Raw genomic sequence first — 12,343 nt, forward strand, 5'->3', positions numbered from 1 at the left:
TGCGAGAAGGTTGGACGCCATCTTTGGTGAGTGCGGACGCCAGCACGTAACGCACAGAATTCAAAATATCTTTAGGCGCCAAATTTCCCTCAAAACAAATGAACTGCACAACAACCTCCGTTTATGAAGGCAGATGAAGTGTAAACATGTCCACTCAGGTTCACGAGGCCTGCACAGAGCTGATAAGCGCCTCCTTGCAAGGGCAGGGCGCCCTCGCTGCGACCGCGTCACACTGCGCAGTAGTGCGGGTCTCTGGCACGAGGGCGGTTCAGTGTTGCATGTAAACAGGACACCGTGTACTGTAAATACCCCACCCGGGAGGGTGTTATTGAGGCCTACAGGTTCTAGACTGGCTTGACCCCATGGGCAGAGGACCGGGGGTGCATGGAAGCGAGCACACTCGAAGGAATCCGGGCCCGGTGATGGATCACGAGGCAAAGCTTTAACATGCTCCCACAATTAAGGAGAACCTTGCTTCTGTGCCAAGGAGGCCGCAGGATCAAGGATGGGTGCAATGCAACAGGGAGCCACCGGGGTCTGCAACAAATAGAGAACGGCCAGTGGGGGCTACAAAACACAAACTATCAGGGGGGGCGCAGGAGACCAATTAATCAATTAATCAATTTACTTATAAAGCACACTACTTACCCGCGAGGGTCTCAAGGTGCTGAAGTGGGGGGGGGGGGGGGGCGCTACTGCTCGAAGAGCCAGATCTTGAGGAGTTTTCTGATGATGAGCAGGTCTTGGGTCTGCCGTAGGTGGGTAGGGAGGGTGTTCCAGGTTTTGGTGGCGAGGAAGGAGAAGGATCTGCCGCCAGAGGTCGTTCGTTAGATGCGGGTAGTAAATAGTCATAATAGGGCACGGAGCAGCCACGCATGCAGTGGGTGAACAAACCAGGACCATCCAGGGTGGGCAAAAGACCAGAGAGCAGTAGTGGGCGCAATAGACCAGAGGTCAACCAGGTGGGCACAATACACCAGAGAGAGGTCAGGGGGCGCAACAGAGCAACCTGAACGCACAATAGGCCAGGGAGAAGCCAGATGCTCAGTGCATGAGAGCTGAAAAGGTATAAAATACAGCAGATAACAGCCATTGGGTAGAGGGAGCAGAGAGAGGCACCATACACTAGAGAAGCAGACAGGGGAAGAAATATATCGGAGTGAAGCCGCGGGTAAAATACACCGTAGAGCAGACTGGGGCAGTTCCCCAAAACCTGTTTCAACCGCAGTCTTGTTCTATCACTGTAATCGAATGCCGCATTGTAGTCGATTAAACAACCAAACAGATCAATGCATTTTTGTTTCTAGCTTTCATGGAAATCAAAGCCACTGTATTCTTATATATGCGCTGTCCTCCACGCTTTCTGTTGAATATATACCAATAATGCACTTTTTTAAGTCTAATTGTGGGATTTCACATTCAGACCTGAGCAAGGGTTAAATCACATAGCATCTCGAGCCTATGACCAAAGATATACCCCAAAAATTGTCCAAACCAAGGCTGTATCTTGGCGGGACTGCTTTTCGATCTTATTGTGGCGAATCCTTAAATATCGTTGACAGAGTCGATAGCTTTCGTACAAGGCGGGGTAGCTTCACAATTATTAATTTAACCTGCACTGCCCACTTGGAATGGTTAGACCCGACTTTTACTTCTCTGCAGAGACTCTTGAATAAACTGCACATTATACATCAGGAAAATCTCTGGACCATAAATCTAATAAAAGTAATGGCATTGTCTTCTAAATCTTTGAAGGTTTCTTGGACACTGATAATATCAAAATCCAGCTTGTTGAGGACTAGCCAGACTTGGATTACAATTGACTCTAATTTAAATTAGAGACATCATCTATCAATTTTCCAGCAGCACACACCCTGGGTGTCCTCCCTGGCCTAAAGAGACTTATAGCAAAACATGGTGGGAAAGAAATAGGGGGAAAATCCTGCTGCCTTCAAGGGTAGGGTTCACCCAATCCTTCTTATTAGTTCGACTGCAGTTTCTAAATTACAAAAGTGATTTTGCACTCGTAAAGCAATCTATTTGCAGGTATGAGCTAAACTTACCATTAGAATCACAGAAGAGCGAGAAATACGCAATGACTTGATTATCACAAATCTTGATGTCTGCAGAAACGCCACACGCCTGCAAAGAATTACAGTGAATGGTTCCCAGTAACACAACTCTGGTGGAGTCAAAAGCAGAAAAACGTGCACCGTAGAGTGTGATAAGATGTAGAGAAGTTCTGGCTTTTCTGTAAACATCTCCAGGAGTGCAATAAATAAATATACCCTCATAGAGTACCTCTTGTCAGGTAACTAATGTACATTTTCAGGGACACAGTAGATAGACAGTCGAAAAGCCAGTTATCCCTTTCATTGTTTAGGAAAAAGCTGTGTTTCTGCCCAATGCCCTGCCCTTCCTATGCTCTGCTGGCTCACCAATGTAATGTCACAACCATGCTGTAATAAGAACATTACGGTCACGTCTTTGTACAATCATTACATACGTCAAAGGACATGGTATTCCATAAAATACATGGTCACAACATCCTGCCATCCCAAAACATCCTAAATCCTTTGTGCCTAATCCCTCATATGAAAGAGACAGTATGGCTGCAGACATGAAGAATAAAAGTGGGTTTTGTAGTACAAAAACACCAAAAGCAGTTAGTAATTAATAGTATATCAGAATCTGTTTAGTGTAAACCAGATAAAACAGCTCTGAATGAGTAATAACTGCTGTATCTAACAATTGCACGCAAAACAAGCATTGGAAATGCAATAGGTCTCGCACCATTAGAGTTAGTGCTTTTAGAATTGTTTATGGGGTTTTTTTTGTAAATGTTTAGCATTTTTGTTTCCTGTAGCCAATGCTAAAGTATTACAAATAAAAAAAGCCATAAACATTTCTAAAAGCTCTAACTGAAATGGTCTGAGACCTATTGCACTGTGTGAGGGTGAGGGGTTGAGGGTGAGTGAGGGTGAGGGTGAGGGTGGGTGAGGGTGAGTGAGGGTGAGGGGTTGAGGGTGAGTGAGGGTGAGGGGTTGAGGGTGAGTGAGAGTGAGGGTGAGTGAGGGTGAGGGTGAGTGAGGGTGAGTGAGGGTGAGTGAGGGTGAGTGAGGGTGAGGGGTTGAGGGTGAGTGAGGGTGAGTGAGGGTGAGGGGTTGAGGGTGGTGAGGGTGAGTGAGGGTGAGGGGTTGAGGGTGAGTGAGGGTGAGTGAGGGTGAGGGGTTGAGGGTGAGTGAGGGTGAGGGTAAGTGAGGGTGAGGGGTTGAGGGTGAGTGAGTGAGGGTGAGGGGTGTATGTTTCAGATAGTGCATGCAGTCCTGTGTGGAGATCCCTATATAGTTCAAATTTATTTTTAGGGATAGTTGCCCAGAGGATCTAATAAAAGGCTAGCTTAAATGGTTTTGGTTTTACTTTAAAAGTATGGAGCCAGTTGATTACAACAATCAGCCGAGGGTTGATAGTCTCTAATGGCGGCCTCTGGGCCCATATAGGGTTTTATTGGACTTATTGCCAGACTCTGCTATCCTCGCCTTAAAATTTGCTTTTTTGGCTAGTTGTACTTCTGAATAATATTTTTTCTAATGCTGCCTTATAAGTCCTTTTGAACACAATGTTGTAATTGCTCTACCATTGTCTCTAGAAGTTTACAGTGCATCTTGGTGGGGCGCTAGAGGGCGCCAAGCAAGATGGCCACACTCGAGTGAGGCTCTTGCAGTTCGGGCGATTCACCCCGTAATTTATCCTGGTTATTGTGCTCCTCTAAATACCAAACGTATAAATGTAAGCATCGGAACTTGGAGGCGGTATATTTCGCTGTGATCATTGCTTTTACCTCTTGACGGGACTGAGGAATCTGCTGCTGACCTCCGAAGCCGTGAATGTACAAAATGGTGGCGCTGCGGACCTGAGGCGGGGAACTGTGCGTCGCCGTGGAGATCGCTAAGGACGACTCACCCTCTGTTTTGTGCTGCCCGGGGGGCCCGAATGTACAGCAAGCCCTGCTACTGACTGCGGAAGAGAGTCTGCTGGTCCCGCTCGCGGCAGGAACTTTTACCGTGAGACGTGCGGTTTGGAGCTGCGAGCCGATGAAGAGGTAGGCAGGCACTGCGGAGCTGGGCCGGAGACCCGGGGGCGATAACCAGAACAGCTAGCGGACTGTATTTGAAGTCCCCCAGGGCCGATAACACTCGCTGCCAAACATCGGTAGTGCGTAAAAGTGAACGACGCCCTGCCGGCACGTAGAGCGCTCTGCCGGGTACCCTGGAGTCCCTATCTGACCTGCATGCACTCCGGGACCGGGACGGCTGCTTTGGAGGAACGCCCTAAGAGGAGAATGGAAAAGGATTTAGTGGATGCGGCGAGGCGACAGAACACCGTGTGAAACTGCACTGGCCCCATCATTGGGAGTGCGATGAGACTGTACAGATTCCGTAGGTAACGTTTAGCGCTTGTGCTACTGCGGTGTTATGCATTATTATATTTCAAAAAGCTTTGAAAGGATTGGCTGAATCAAAACAACCCAATCTGTCCAGAACTTAAAAAAAAAACACATTTCCAGGGGGTTTGAGGCAATGTCTGCAAACTGCGGGCAGAGAGAATGTGCGAAATGTAAAGCACGACACGGCGGGCAGGGGAGGGGGCGGAGCCGGGGTGTGGGAGGAGTGCGGGAACAGACGGCGAGGGGAGGAGAGTAGGAGGAGGAGAGTAGGGGAGGCACGGCCTAGCGGCCGTGCAATCAAGAAGTGAGGGGGCGGGAGAGTAGGCAAGGCAGGCGGCTGGGGGCATGTGCACGCGCTTTTAAGCTCAATGCGCATGCGCATTGAGCTTAAAAGTCACGGGCACTGCAAGGAATCGCCACGATTCCTTGCAAGTTGGACAAAGAGTGGATAAGCCCCCATAGTCTCGCTTGCTCGATGCGCATGCGCATCGACAGGCGAGACCTAAAAATAAACACGTTGCCATAAACTTCTACTTACTGCTGATCACTGCTCATTTTAGAACAATCATTTACAAAGCAAATAGGTTTCACCTATGCAAGAGCTATTGGTTTTGCCAATGTCTTTTCGTCATGTTGTACAGCAGCATGTAGTGGAGTAAAGTAGAGTGGACTGGCATGGCGTAAAGTTACGTGGAGTGGCGTAGAATGGAGTGGCGTAGAGTGGAGTGGCGTAGAGTGGAATAGCATTGAGATGAGTAGAGTGGCGTGCCATAAAGTGGAGTGGAGTAGAGTAGAGTGGAGTGGCATGGCGTAGAGTGGTGTGGAGTGGCGTAGAGTGGCGTAGAGTTCAGTGGTACAGAGTGGAGTAAAGCAGGTTGGAGTGGAGTAGAGTGCCACTGTGTGGGGTGGTATGTCATAGATTAGAGTCCCATACAGTAGAGTGGCGTACAGTGGGTGGCATAGAGTGAAGTGACGTAGAGTAGAGCGGTGCAGAATAGAGTGGAGTGGCATGCAGTAGAGTGGTGCAGAGTGCAATGACAAAGTAGAGTAGAGTGCACTGGCTAGGAGAACAGCAGCGTAAAGTGGTGCACAGCAGAGTAAAGTGCAGTGGTGTAGACTAAGTGGAGTTCAAAGCAGTGGCATGCAGTAGAGTGGCAAAGAGAAGAGTGGTACAGAGTAGAGTACAGTGGCATAGAGTGTAGTGACATAGAGAGTAGTGGCATAGAGTGCTGTGGCATAGAGTGATGTAGAGGGGAGTGGTGTAGAATGCCGTGGAACAGAGCAGAGTGATTCAAGTAGAGTGCAGTGGCATAGAGAGGTATACAGTAGAGTGATGCAGAGTAGAGTGCAATGACAGTGTGCAGGGGCATAGAGATGAGTAGATTGCAGTGGTGCAGAGAGCAGGGTGGTAGGGTGCAGTGGTCTAGGGAACAGTGGCAAAGAGTGGTGCAGAGTAGAGTAGACTAGTGTAGAGTGCAGTGATGCAGAGTGCTGTAGAGTGGCGTAGAGTGCAGCGTCATGGAATAGAGTGGTCCAGAGTGGCACAGAGTTCATAGAGTGCAGTGGCTCAGACTGGCATAGAGTAGAGTGGTGCAGAGTAGAGTGCAGTGGTGTAGAGTGCAGTGACATTGAGTGCAGATGTATCTCACAGGGGAATACCAGGACGGGTTCCCTAAGCAAGCGCCTTGATACCTTCGGGTGATACGTGCGCTATATAAGTCGCAATACATACATACATACATACATACAGTAGAGTAGAGTGGCGTAGAGTGCAATGGCATAGAGTAAAGTGGTGCTGAGTAGAGTGCAATCACATAGTAGAGCGGTATAGAGTGCAGTGTCCTAGAGTAGAGCGGAACAGAATAGAGTGGTGCAGAGTAGAGAGTAGTGGAATAGAGTGCATGGGACTAGAGATGAGTGGTGCAGAGTAGAGTGGCATAGAGTCCATGGGACTAGAGTTGAGTGGTGCAGACTAGAGTGGCATAGAGTCCATGGGACTAGAGTTGAGTGGTGCAGACTAGAGTGGCGTAGAGTCCATGGGACTAGAGATGAGTGGTGCAGACTAGAGTGGCATAGAGTCCATGGGACTAGAGATGAGTGGTGCAGAGTAGAGTGGCATAGAGTCCATGGGACTAGAGATGAGTGGTGCAGACTAGAGTGGCATAGAGTCCATGGGACTAGAGATGAGTGGTGCAGAGTAGAGTGGCATAGAGTCCATGGGACTAGAGATGAGTGGTGCAGACTAGAGTGGCATAGAGTCCATGGGACTAGAGATGAGTGGTGCAGAGTAGAGTGGCATAGAGTCCATGGGACTAGAGATGAGTGGTGCAGAGTAGAGTGGCATAGAGTCCATGGGACTAGAGTTGAGTGGTGCAGACTAGAGTGGCATAGAGTCCATGGGACTAGAGATGAGTGGTGCAGAGTAGAGTGGCATAGAGTCCATGGGACTAGAGTTGAGTGGTGCAGACTAGAGTGGCATAGAGTCCATGGGACTAGAGTTGAGTGGTGCAGACTAGAGTGGCATAGAGTCCATGGGACTAGAGATGAGTGGTGCAGACTAGAGTGGCATAGAGTCCATGGGACTAGAGATGAGTGGTGCAGACTAGAGTGGCATAGAGTCCATGGGACTAGAGTTGAGTGGTGCAGACTAGAGTGGCATAGAGTCCATGGGACTAGAGATGAGTGGTGCAGAGTAGAGTGGCATAGAGTCCATGGGACTAGAGTTGAGTGGTGCAGACTAGAGTGGCATAGAGTCCATGGGACTAGAGTTGAGTGGTGCAGACTAGAGTGGCATAGAGTCCATGGGACTAGAGTTGAGTGGTGCAGACTAGAGTGGCATAGAGTCCATGGGACTAGAGATGAGTGGTGCAGACTAGAGTGGCATAGAGTCCATGGGACTAGAGATGAGTGGTGCAGACTAGAGTGGCATAGAGTCCATGGGACTAGAGTTGAGTGGTGCAGACTAGAGTGGCATAGAGTCCATGGGACTAGAGTTGAGTGGTGCAGACTAGAGTGGCATAGAGTCCATGGGACTAGAGATGAGTGGTGCAGACTAGAGTGGCATAGAGTCCATGGGACTAGAGATGAGTGGTGCAGACTAGAGTGGCGTAGAGTCCATGGGACTAGAGATGAGTGGTGCAGAGTAGAGTGGCATAGAGTCCATGGGACTAGAGTTGAGTGGTGCAGACTAGAGTGGCATAGAGTGCATGGGCCTCGAGTTGAGTGGTGCAGACTAGAGTGGCATAGAGTGCATGGGCCTCGAGTTGAGTGGTGCAGACTAGAGTGGCATAGAGTCCATGGGACTAGAGATGAGTGGTGCAGACTAGAGTGGCATAGAGTCCATGGGACTAGAGTTGAGTGGTGCAGACTAGAGTGGCATAGAGTCCATGGGACTAGAGATGAGTGGTGCAGAGTAGAGTGGCATAGAGTCCATGGGACTAGAGTTGAGTGGTGCAGACTAGAGTGGCATAGAGTCCATGGGACTAGAGATGAGTGGTGCAGAGTAGAGTGGCATAGAGTCCATGGGACTAGAGTTGAGTGGTGCAGAGTAGAGTGGCATAGAGTCCATGGGACTAGAGATGAGTTGTGCAGACTAGAGTGGCATAGAGTCCATGGGACTAGAGATGAGTGGTGCAGAGTAGAGTGGCATAGAGTCCATGGGACTAGAGATGAGTGGTGCAGACTAGAGTGGCATAGAGTCCATGGGACTAGAGATGAGTGGTGCAGACTAGAGTGGCGTAGAGTCCATGGGACTAGAGATGAGTGGTGCAGAGTAGAGTGGCATAGAGTCCATGGGACTAGAGATGAGTGGTGCAGACTAGAGTGGCGTAGAGTCCATGGGACTAGAGATGAGTGGTGCAGAGTAGAGTGGCATAAAGTCCATGGGACTAGAGATGAGTGGTGCAGACTAGAGTGGCATAGAGTCCATGGGACTAGAGATGAGTGGTGCAGACTAGAGTGGCGTAGAGTCCATGGGACTAGAGATGAGTGGTGCAGAGTAGAGTGGCATAGAGTCCATGGGACTAGAGATGAGTGGTGCAGACTAGAGTGGCATAGAGTCCATGGGACTAGAGATGAGTGGTGCAGACTAGAGTGGCGTAGAGTCCATGGGACTAGAGTTGAGTGGTGCAGAGTAGAGTGGCATAGAGTGCATGGGCCTCGAGTTGAGTGGTGCAGACTAGAGTGGCATAGAGTCCATGGGACTAGAGTTGAGTGGTGCAGACTAGAGTGGCATAGAGTCCATGGGACTAGAGATGAGTGGTGCAGACTAGAGTGGCATAGAGTGCATGGGCCTCGAGTTGAGTGGTGCAGACTAGAGTGGCATAGAGTCCATGGGACTAGAGATGAGTGGTGCAGACTAGAGAGTAGTGGAATAGAGTGCAAGGGACTAGAGATGAGTGGTGCAGAGTAGAGTGGCATAGAGTCCATGGGACTAGAGTTGAGTGGTGCAGACTAGAGTGGCATAGAGTCCATGGGACTAGAGATGAGTGGTGCAGACTAGAGTGGCATAGAGTGCATGGGCCTCGAGTTGAGTGGTGCAGACTAGAGTGGCATAGAGTCCATGGGACTAGAGATGAGTGGTGCAGACTAGAGTGGCATAGAGTCCATGGGACTAGAGATGAGTGGTGCAGACTAGAGTGGCATAGAGTCCATGGGACTAGAGATGAGTGGTGCAGAGTAGAGTGGCATAGAGTCCATGGGACTAGAGTTGAGTGGTGCAGACTAGAGTGGCATAGAGTCCATGGGACTAGAGATGAGTGGTGCAGAGTAGAGTGGCATAGAGTCCATGGGACTAGAGTTGAGTGGTGCAGACTAGAGTGGCATAGAGTGCATGGGCCTCGAGTTGAGTGGTGCAGACTAGAGTGGCATAGAGTCCATGGGACTAGAGATGAGTGGTGCAGACTAGAGTGGCATAGAGTCCATGGGACTAGAGATGAGTGGTGCAGACTAGAGTGGCATAGAGTCCATGGGACTAGAGATGAGTGGTGCAGAGTAGAGTGGCATAGAGTCCATGGGACTAGAGTTGAGTGGTGCAGACTAGAGTGGCATAGAGTCCATGGGACTAGAGATGAGTGGTGCAGAGTAGAGTGGCATAGAGTCCATGGGACTAGAGTTGAGTGGTGCAGACTAGAGTGGCATAGAGTCCATGGGACTAGAGATGAGTGGTGCAGAGTAGAGTGGCATAGAGTCCATGGGACTAGAGTTGAGTGGTGCAGACTAGAGTGGCATAGAGTCCATGGGACTAGAGATGAGTGGTGCAGAGTAGAGTGGCATAGAGTCCATGGGACTAGAGTTGAGTGGTGCAGACTAGAGTGGCATAGAGTCCATGGGACTAGAGATGAGTGGTGCAGACTAGAGTGGCATAGAGTCCATGGGACTAGAGTTGAGTGGTGCAGACTAGAGTGGCATAGAGTCCATGGGACTAGAGATGAGTGGTGCAGACTAGAGTGGCATAGAGTGCATGGGCCTCGAGTTGAGTGGTGCAGACTAGAGTGGCATAGAGTCCATGGGACTAGAGTTGAGTGGTGCAGACTAGAGTGGCATAGAGTCCATGGGACTAGAGATGAGTGGTGCAGACTAGAGTGGCATAGAGTGCATGGGCCTCGAGTTGAGTGGTGCAGACTAGAGTGGCATAGAGTCCATGGGACTAGAGATGAGTGGTGCAGACTAGAGAGTAGTGGAATAGAGTGCATGGGACTAGAGATGAGTGGTGCAGACTAGAGTGGCATAGAGTCCATGGGACTAGAGATGAGTGGTGCAGACTAGAGTGGCATAGAGTCCATGGGACTAGAGATGAGTGGTGCAGACTAGAGTGGCATAGAGTGCATGGGCCTCGAGTTGAGTGGTGCAGACTAGAGTGGCATAGAGTCCATGGGACTAGAGATGAGTGGTGCAGACTAGAGTGGCATAGAGTCCATGGGACTAGAGATGAGTGGTGCAGACTAGAGTGGCATAGAGTCCATGGGACTAGAGATGAGTGGTGCAGAGTAGAGTGGCATAGAGTCCATGGGACTAGAGTTGAGTGGTGCAGACTAGAGTGGCATAGAGTCCATGGGACTAGAGATGAGTGGTGCAGAGTAGAGTGGCATAGAGTCCATGGGACTAGAGTTGAGTGGTGCAGACTAGAGTGGCATAGAGTCCATGGGACTAGAGATGAGTGGTGCAGAGTAGAGTGGCATAGAGTCCATGGGACTAGAGTTGAGTGGTGCAGACTAGAGTGGCATAGAGTCCATGGGACTAGAGTTGAGTGGTGCAGACTAGAGTGGCATAGAGTGCATGGGCCTCGAGTTGAGTGGTGCAGACTAGAGTGGCATAGAGTCCATGGGACTAGAGATGAGTGGTGCAGACTAGAGTGGCATAGAGTCCATGGGACTAGAGATGAGTGGTGCAGACTAGAGTGGCATAGAGCCCATGGGACTAGAGATGAGTGGTGCAGAGTAGAGTGGCATAGAGTCCATGGGACTAGAGTTGAGTGGTGCAGACTAGAGTGGCATAGAGTCCATGGGACTAGAGATGAGTGGTGCAGAGTAGAGTGGCATAGAGTCCATGGGACTAGAGTTGAGTGGTGCAGACTAGAGTGGCATATAGTCCATGGGACTAGAGATGAGTGGTGCAGAGTAGAGTGGCATAGAGTCCATGGGACTAGAGTTGAGTGGTGCAGACTAGAGTGGCATAGAGTCCATGGGACTAGAGATGAGTGGTGCAGAGTAGAGTGGCATAGAGTCCATGGGACTAGAGTTGAGTGGTGCAGACTAGAGTGGCATAGAGTCCATGGGACTAGAGATGAGTGGTGCAGACTAGAGTGGCATAGAGTGCATGGGCCTCGAGTTGAGTGGTGCAGACTAGAGTGGCATAGAGTCCATGGGACTAGAGATGAGTGGTGCAGACTAGAGTGGCATAGAGTCCATGGGACTAGAGTTGAGTGGTGCAGACTAGAGTGGCATAGAGTCCATGGGCCTCGAGTTGAGTGGTGCAGACTAGAGTGGCATAGAGTCCATGGGACTAGAGATGAGTGGTGCAGACTAGAGTGGCATAGAGTCCATGGGACTAGAGATGAGTGGTGCAGACTAGAGTGGCATAGAGTCCATGGGACTAGAGATGAGTGGTGCAGAGTAGAGTGGCATAGAGTCCATGGGACTAGAGTTGAGTGGTGCAGACTAGAGTGGCATAGAGTCCATGGGACTAGAGATGAGTGGTGCAGAGTAGAGTGGCATAGAGTCCATGGGACTAGAGTTGAGTGGTGCAGACTAGAGTGGCATAGAGTCCATGGGACTAGAGATGAGTGGTGCAGAGTAGAGTGGCATAGAGTTCATGGGACTAGAGTTGAGTGGTGCAGACTAGAGTGGCATAGAGTCCATGGGACTAGAGTTGAGTGGTGCAGACTAGAGTGGCATAGAGTGCATGGGCCTCGAGTTGAGTGGTGCAGACTAGAGTGGCATAGAGTGCATGGGACTAGAGATGAGTGGTGCAGACTAGAGTGGCATAGAGTCCATGGGACTAGAGATGAGTGGTGCAGACTAGAGTGGCATAGAGTCCATGGGACTAGAGATGAGTAGTGCAGAGTAGAGTGGCATAGAGTCCATGGGACTAGAGTTGAGTGGTGCAGACTAGAGTGGCATAGAGTCCATGGGACTAGAGATGAGTGGTGCAGAGTAGAGTGGCATAGAGTCCATGGGACTAGAGTTGAGTGGTGCAGACTAGAGTGGCATAGAGTCCATGGGACTAGAGATGAGTGGTGCAGAGTAGAGTGGCATAGAGTCCATGGGACTAGAGTTGAGTGGTGCAGACTAGAGTGGCATAGAGTCCATGGGACTAGAGATGAGTGGTGCAGAGTAGAGTGGCATAGAGTCCATGGGACTAGAGTTGAGTGGTGCAGACTAGAGTGGCATAGAGTCC

General features: G+C 50.0%; 1 protein-coding gene across 1 annotated transcript in view; it reads right to left on the reverse strand.

Annotated features, from left to right (window-relative positions):
• Positions 1–12,343, reverse strand: part of LOC144799666 (low density lipoprotein receptor adapter protein 1-B-like) — a 111,402-nt gene that overhangs the window by 39,395 nt on the left and 59,664 nt on the right. The gene's annotated exons all lie outside the window — the stretch shown is intronic.

This window comes from Lissotriton helveticus, chromosome 12 (assembly GCF_964261635.1).
Source record: "Lissotriton helveticus chromosome 12, aLisHel1.1, whole genome shotgun sequence".
Lineage (NCBI taxonomy): Eukaryota > Metazoa > Chordata > Amphibia > Caudata > Salamandridae > Lissotriton > Lissotriton helveticus.